Here is a 6,884-nt window from a genome sequence, read left to right on the forward strand (position 1 = left end):
GCTGAGGACCTCTTAGTTCATGGGTCAACCACTGAGCCACACCAGGTGGGCCACGTATTATAATGAGTTTTATAATTAGGAAAATTACTTGCTTATCTGTTCCAACCACATTTTGGTGCTAAGGGACTGCACGTGAGGATGTGGTCAGTGGGAGGCAGGGTTCATGAAGGCATATTTCTTTGAGCACATAGATTGCTGAATTGAGTATGAAACAGAGTGGTGGACATGGTCCATTCCAACCTGAGCCCTTGACAGGAATCTGGACCCAATACTCCTTCTGGAATGGGCAAAAGCCCCGCCCAGGCAGGAGACCGTTCCTCGGCTGTTTGTCTAGCCCACCCTTGTCTGCCTGCTCTGAGCAGCTGGTTATAGTTCTTAGGGTCCCTGTCACTTAGGGTCCCCGACATACCCACCTCAGGCCCCTTTGCTTGGACAGACATGGTGGACAAATGTCTCGGACCCTCAGCGCTCTCTCTCTCTCTCCATTGGCTCAGATTTCATTTTTGCTCTCCAACTTGAGGCACCGTAGCTCTGGTTCAAAGCCTCCCAGCCTCCCTGCAGGCAGAGGGCTGCAGCCTCATCTGCTGTCCTGATGAGCCTGGAATGCTGTCTCACACATAGATGCTCAGTAAATATTTACTCCGTGTGGGAATGGTGATCCACAGCACAGTTGGCAGACAGAAAGCAGGTGGGCACTCAGGTCTGGGTAGCCTACAGCATGTGCAAAGGCACGGATGAGGAACAAGGAGCATATTTGTGTCAAACACATTCAGTGCAGTAATTTGAAATGCAACAGGTGGAAAAATGTAGATGTTTAGATACTGGAGCATTTGGAAGGAGACATTCTGAAGATGATGACTTTGGGGTACCGTGTATTAAATAGGATCCTCAGGTTACAAATTCTATATGTTTTCATTTGTGTGGAGTAGAATATAGCTATACACACGTGTGCATACACACACTCACACACGGTATGCTCCTTATTTTGTTTTGTAGCATCCGTTCTTTCTGTTAAAGCCAGTCATTCAAGAGAGTTGCAACAGAGGGCAGAATTGTGCAAGAAATCGAAACACTTTTTTTTTTCTTCTTGCCTGAAAGTCTCCCACAAATACAAATTACAGCAATATACAGATTGAACTATAGAAATCCTCTTCTTTGACCCTCTGGTTTTCAAAATATATAGGTTATTTAAAGCCATGAGAGTTATTTTTTATGTCATTGTTTAAAATACTTGGTAATGTATGTAAATCTTAATAAAAGCAAAGTGCTGATCCCTTGAGAGAGAAACACTAAAATATGGACAATGCACTTAACTCCGGTATCAAGTTCAGTGATGGGGATTCTTTGTGCCTTTTCTAAGTACGATTTAGATTATTTGCTCTTCTTTCCGTTCCAGTGCTGGGATGCAGGCCCCTTGAGGTTACTGTCCCTGACAAATACTGGTTCATGTTCTTCATCGAGAGATTTTTGAAGCTTGTGGGCAAGACCGAAGAAGCAGAAGCATCGTTCTTAAGTGCTGAGGACAGGTTAGTGCAGGTAACGTGGGACAGAATTGGAAATCCTTCAAGCATTATTCCTTTCATTATTTTGTTAGATATCTTTGGATATTGTTCACCTTTGTTCCTTGACAATTTAGTCCAAAAATGGAGAAATCGATTAATTATGTTCACCAATGAGGAAGCAATGATTTTAATCCATGCCCCGAACTGTATATTAATGACAAGAAGCAGTAAATAGATGGGAGTCAATATGGAATGAATGAGTACTAATAGGTGTCATTTTTTGGAAGGAGAAGGAAGGTTCATAAAGCAAAAAGGGAAGCTGAATAATGGATTGAAGTGAACTAATAAAAGGCTGGCTACAGACTTGGTCATACTTCCCATCAAGATGTCAGGGAAGGTTAGTTGATGATCTTGTCTGTATTGATTTACTTCTTCTGAAAGGATGACATTTAACTGCCCTTTAAGAAAATGATAAACTTTCACTGATTTCAGTATAGGTTGTGGACCAAAGATAGTCTAACCCAAGACCAAGCTGACTTTATTTTAAAGCCAACATCTTCAGATTTTCATGAAAGACTGCCTCTAACCCCTTGACACACATCTCTCTAGAAAGAATTCTATCTAAAGCGACTTTTAAGATTCAACATTCCAAGTCCCTTTATGGCAGAGACCATTGTCATCCACCAATATTTGTGTCCTCCATGGCATAGTGCAATCTTTGGGTACTTAGGAAATGTGATAAGTGAATCAGTGACTCAACGTGCATCTGCAAGTACTTTGTGCCCTTAGAAGGCAGCGTGGAGTAGTGAGCAGAGCAGGGGCTGTTTGCAAGCTGACCCAATGGAAAGTTCCGTGGCACTCACTGCTGTGACCTCGGCAAGAATGCTCACCTCTGACTCATCGCCTTTGAGGACTCTCTCTGTCTCTTGGAGCCATTTCCAGGCTTAACTGAGACAGCGCACAAAGCACTTCACACCCCGTGTGGCACACAGTGAGATGGTCCGAACTGGTAGCTGTTTTGTTATTACCGTGTATGGGTTATAAAGTGATTGAGGCCTCGGTTATAAATAATAAGAGAGTTTGATTTAAGCTAGTTGCCCACTTTTTCATCTTTCAGAGTAGACCCCGATGTTTCTCTGGTGTCTTATCATGATTGTGGGATTTTATCCTGTACCAGGTGATATTTTTCCTGCGAGGTGCAGATTTCCATCACTGATGTGCCTGTCTGGAAAGCACGTTGTTCGTTAGGTAATCATTGAGTGTCTGGTGTAGCTTCATTCATTCATTCATTCACTCACTCACTCATTCACTCAGCCCATGTTCCCTGAGGACTTTGCCTGGCCAGCGCACTGTGCCAGGAGTTGGGGGAAGAGCTATGAGCTCACAGGCTTAGCGTCTGCCCTGTGGGTCTCCCAGTCTCGCTGCGAGCCCCTGCCAACATCAAATCAGTGTTGGAGCACGACCTGTGAAAAACATTGGTCATGAAGGGATGAGGCTGGCTTCATGGGAGGCGTGCCAAAGCTTAGACCTTCAAAGAGAACGTCCCACTTCAGTCCATTGTAGTCAAGACTGAATTCATAGCCCAGAGAGCTAAATCTGCTTTTTTTTCCCTACTAGCAATGCTGTAACAACACCTCTGAGAACATTATTGTGGTTTTTCCCTCTTGTGAACAAAACATGGCTTCGAAAATACTTCATACTTTTTAGAAGTCTGTATTATTGTCAGAACATATAGCTCTCAATAAGGGAGCAAAATGTTGGGCCCTTGCAGAGGGACATTCTCAAGATGGTGTGTATCCAGGCAGAACCCGTTACTGACGAGTTGGATTTATGGGGCTTAGGCATGTGCCTGTTATTCCAAGGCTGTATCATTTATTGTTTCTTATTACACTGGCCTCCTCTTAGGACTCGGTTACCACAGTGACATCTCTACTCTCACTCCGTGTCTGACCCGACACTTTGTAAAACAGACCCAGAATTTGGTTTCAATCTATTTTCTTAGATCTCTGGCCCAATAGTGGCCATGCACACACAAATACATTGTATGAAAACCAAGCCCCATGCAGCATGGGTCAGTCATTGATTTATTAAGAAAAAAAACACTCAACCATTGGTTGAGATGAAGAAATGGTATTAAATACTCTGCCTATTGTCTCCTTACTTCTTTTGTGGAAAAGAAAACTTTAAATATCACTTCTTGGCCAAAATTCCTTCCCTGCAGGCAGAGGCCTGAACAACCTGGCCACGACAGCGTCCGAGGAGTACTTTAAAGGAAGCCACAGTTTGGAATGTGCTATGGGAACATCCAGCTCACTGGCCAGCCACCCCTGTGGCCAAGCTGCCATGAAATACACCGAAGGTGTTCTGATGTAAACGTGTCTTTTCTTGACACATGTTGGTTTTCTGTACTAGCTTTTACTGTGAGGATTAATATGCCTAACCCACACTCGTGAATCCATCCCCCACCTCTGATTATTGGGGTAAGAAATGCTGAACCTAAGTATTCCCATCCTCTGGCCCAGTGGTTCTCGACCAGGGACAATCTTGCCCCCCAGGGGACCTTTGTCCATGTCTGCAGACATTTTTGGCTGTCATGAGGTGTGCGTGCGTGCGTGTGTGTGTGTGTGTGTGTGTGTGTGCTATTGGCATCCAGTGGGTAGAGGCCAAGGATGTCACTGAACATGCTACCGTGCACAGGACAGGCCCTACAACAAATTATCCAGCCCCGAATGTCAGTAGTGCTGGGGTTGAGAATAGCGCCCTAGTTTCTTACAAAGACGCACAAACCTCTTATACATCACGTGGAAGGCCTTGAAGCTCTGTGATTATCAACCGCTCTGCTGTCTTGTGTCTTCCTATACAGCATGCAGAGTGTTTCGGAGAATTATTTTTGGTAGCACAACGAATGCAGCCAACGTTGATCGTGCCCAGTAAACAACACACGCGTGTTTTATTTTCAGATTTGCTGCTGGAAACAATTCTCTTGCAAACACAAAATTTCGAGACTGCTTAACTACCAGGAAATGTGTTTGGGGGAGAAAAATATCCTCGTTGGAGAAATTATGGAATTTTTAGCAGATTTACTGATTATCCATTAAGAGAGAGTGAAAGGTACTTAATGAAATGTTTCAAGTAGTGTATCTCCTTCTCCTCCAACCCCCCCCCCCCCCCCATGATGGCAGGGTGGTCTGGGGCCCCCCATCAGGGGTGACTCAGCTCTCTGGCTGCAGCCTCGAAGGGACTCACCGTGTCTGAGAGTTCTGTTCCGACCATAACGTGTTTGCAAGGAGCTCTTAGCTCACAAACGTGCAGAGGTTTCGGCAGTAGGAAAAGTACAAAGGAGTCCAATGTTTCCCTGCCTCACTCACAGTCCTTGTGAGGACAATGTATCCACCCCAGGCCTCAGCCCGTGATCTACGGTACCCACAGCCCGCCGGTCTGTCTTCTGCAGGACCTAGGCCAGAGCCTGCAGGATCTCTGGCCATGCTTTCCTGCGACCTCTCCTGGCTGGGGAAGTCCTCTTGCTCCCTTGCGACATGTGGGGCTTTCCTACGCTCCCCACACAAACATCATTAAAGCTGCTAGAGACAAGATTATTTGTGACCCATGTTACAGAAAGGCGAGGCAGCCATTGTCCAAACCCTTCGTGACAGGTGTGGGGCCACTGTAAAGGGGTTTTGCAGAGGGGGAGAGAAATTGGACTCAACTCTGAATACAAGGAAAAGTGGGGAGGGGGAGAGGAAACATCAGGGTAAACAGGGGGGGACCCTGGCTAAACCGATGAACAGGATTCTTGCTGAAGGCAGGCCAGGCTGCCTGACACGCCCTGGGGCTGGGGGATGAGGAACAGGACTATGTGTGTGACGGGGATCAGATAGTGAGGATGGCTTCGCTGATCCAGCAGAATTCTTTTTTTTTTTTTTAAAAATATATTTTTATTGATTTCAGAGAGGCAGGGAGAGGGAGAGAGAGAGAGAAACATCAATGGAACCCACAACCTGGGTATGTGCCCTGACCAGAAATCAAACCTTGACCTCCTGGTTTATAGGTTGACGTTCAACCACTGACCCACACCAGTTGGGCAACACAGAGGAATTCTTACTCAAAGTGGACAATGCAGAGATGACCATGGAAGTCAAAAGTTGAGGCCTAGTTGAGAAAAAGCTCAGACAAGCCCGAGTAGAGTTTGGTCAGCGGGAGAAACTCCTCGTCAGCATCTGTGCTTATGAGAGGGTGTAGGCATTACCCTCCGGATCTAATCCCTGTTGGCATCTGCTGGGCCTGACCACTTCCCTTTTGACAGGTTGGTATGGGAGAAGGTTCTTTGTGAGTCCACAGAGAGACATACACCCACACCCTGCCTGTGGCCTGGCTTATACCTTTCATAGCGAATTCAGCTGAGCCAATGGCCAGGGATGCTCAAGGGTAAACTGTGAGGTCGTGAAGGCTGGCTATTGTAGCCTCTCTCCCCCCGCTCCCTGCTCCCTAGCTTGCTTTTCAGTTGAGCTGGGATGCTCAAGGGTAAACTGTGAGGTCGTGAAGGCTGGCTATTGTAGCCTCTCCCCCGCTCATCCCCCACTCCCTGCTCCCTAGCTTGCTTTTCAGTTGAGCTTTCCACTTTTCTCGAGATAGTTCTCCTCTCACCAGAAAACTGACCTCTTCCACCTTCTGCTCCCAGGAAGAATGTAATGTTGGTAATCTCTAACACTGACTACTCTTCCTAAGAGTATTGACCTTTAAACAAACAGCCCAAATAAGCATATGTAAGGGTAAAATTACGGGTGCTGTGTCGCAGTAGTGAGCAGTGGGGTCTGATTGCCTGGGTGCAAATGAGCATCATTGAGAACTTGGGCACGCACTGCTTACCATGTGGGTATCTCATCCACTTCCTCGCTGGTGAAACGAGAGTGGTCACAGGATCTTCCTCACAGGCTGCTTGTGAGGACGTAGAGATCCTGCATGGAAAGAGCTCAGCAGAGCGCCTGGCACTCACCGGGAGAGCCCATGACTGAAGTCGGATTGCAGAGCCTCTGAGCCTAGTCACCCTGTCACTACCAGGCCTGCCGGACTTTAGTTCCAGCGCCTAGCCGTGTCATTCTACTGCACGTGTGGAAACCCCAGGACCACAATATCCAATGTGACCCCACTCCTTAGCAGGTCTCCTTTCACCTGTGTGGCCACTGCCTTAGCTCAGACCCGCATCATTCTTCCTCTAGAGCAGCGGTTCTCAACCTTCTGGCCCTTTAAATACAGTTCCTCATGTTGTGACCCAACCATAAAATTATTTTCGTTGCTACTTCATAACTGTAATGTTGCTACTGTTATGAATCGTAATGTAAATATCTGATATGCAGGCTGGTCTTAGGCGACCCTTGTGAAAGG

General features: G+C 46.4%; 1 long non-coding RNA gene across 2 annotated transcripts in view; it reads left to right on the forward strand.

Moving 5' to 3' along the window:
* Window positions 1-1,402: 1,402 nt before the first annotated feature.
* The window catches only part of LOC107184032, a 9,554-nt gene continuing 4,072 nt past the window's right edge, over window positions 1,403-6,884 (forward strand). Inside the window, exons 1-2 of one of the 2 annotated variants that reach the window (XR_001514846.1) lie at window positions 1,403-1,536; window positions 4,463-4,613. This is a non-coding gene — a long non-coding RNA (uncharacterized LOC107184032). The remainder of the gene's footprint in view (window positions 1,537-4,462; window positions 4,614-6,884) is intronic. The other variant, XR_001514845.1, reaches the window with a different exon arrangement.

This window comes from Myotis davidii, unplaced genomic scaffold (assembly GCF_000327345.1).
Source record: "Myotis davidii unplaced genomic scaffold, ASM32734v1 scaffold120, whole genome shotgun sequence".
Taxonomy (NCBI): Eukaryota; Metazoa; Chordata; class Mammalia; order Chiroptera; family Vespertilionidae; genus Myotis; species Myotis davidii.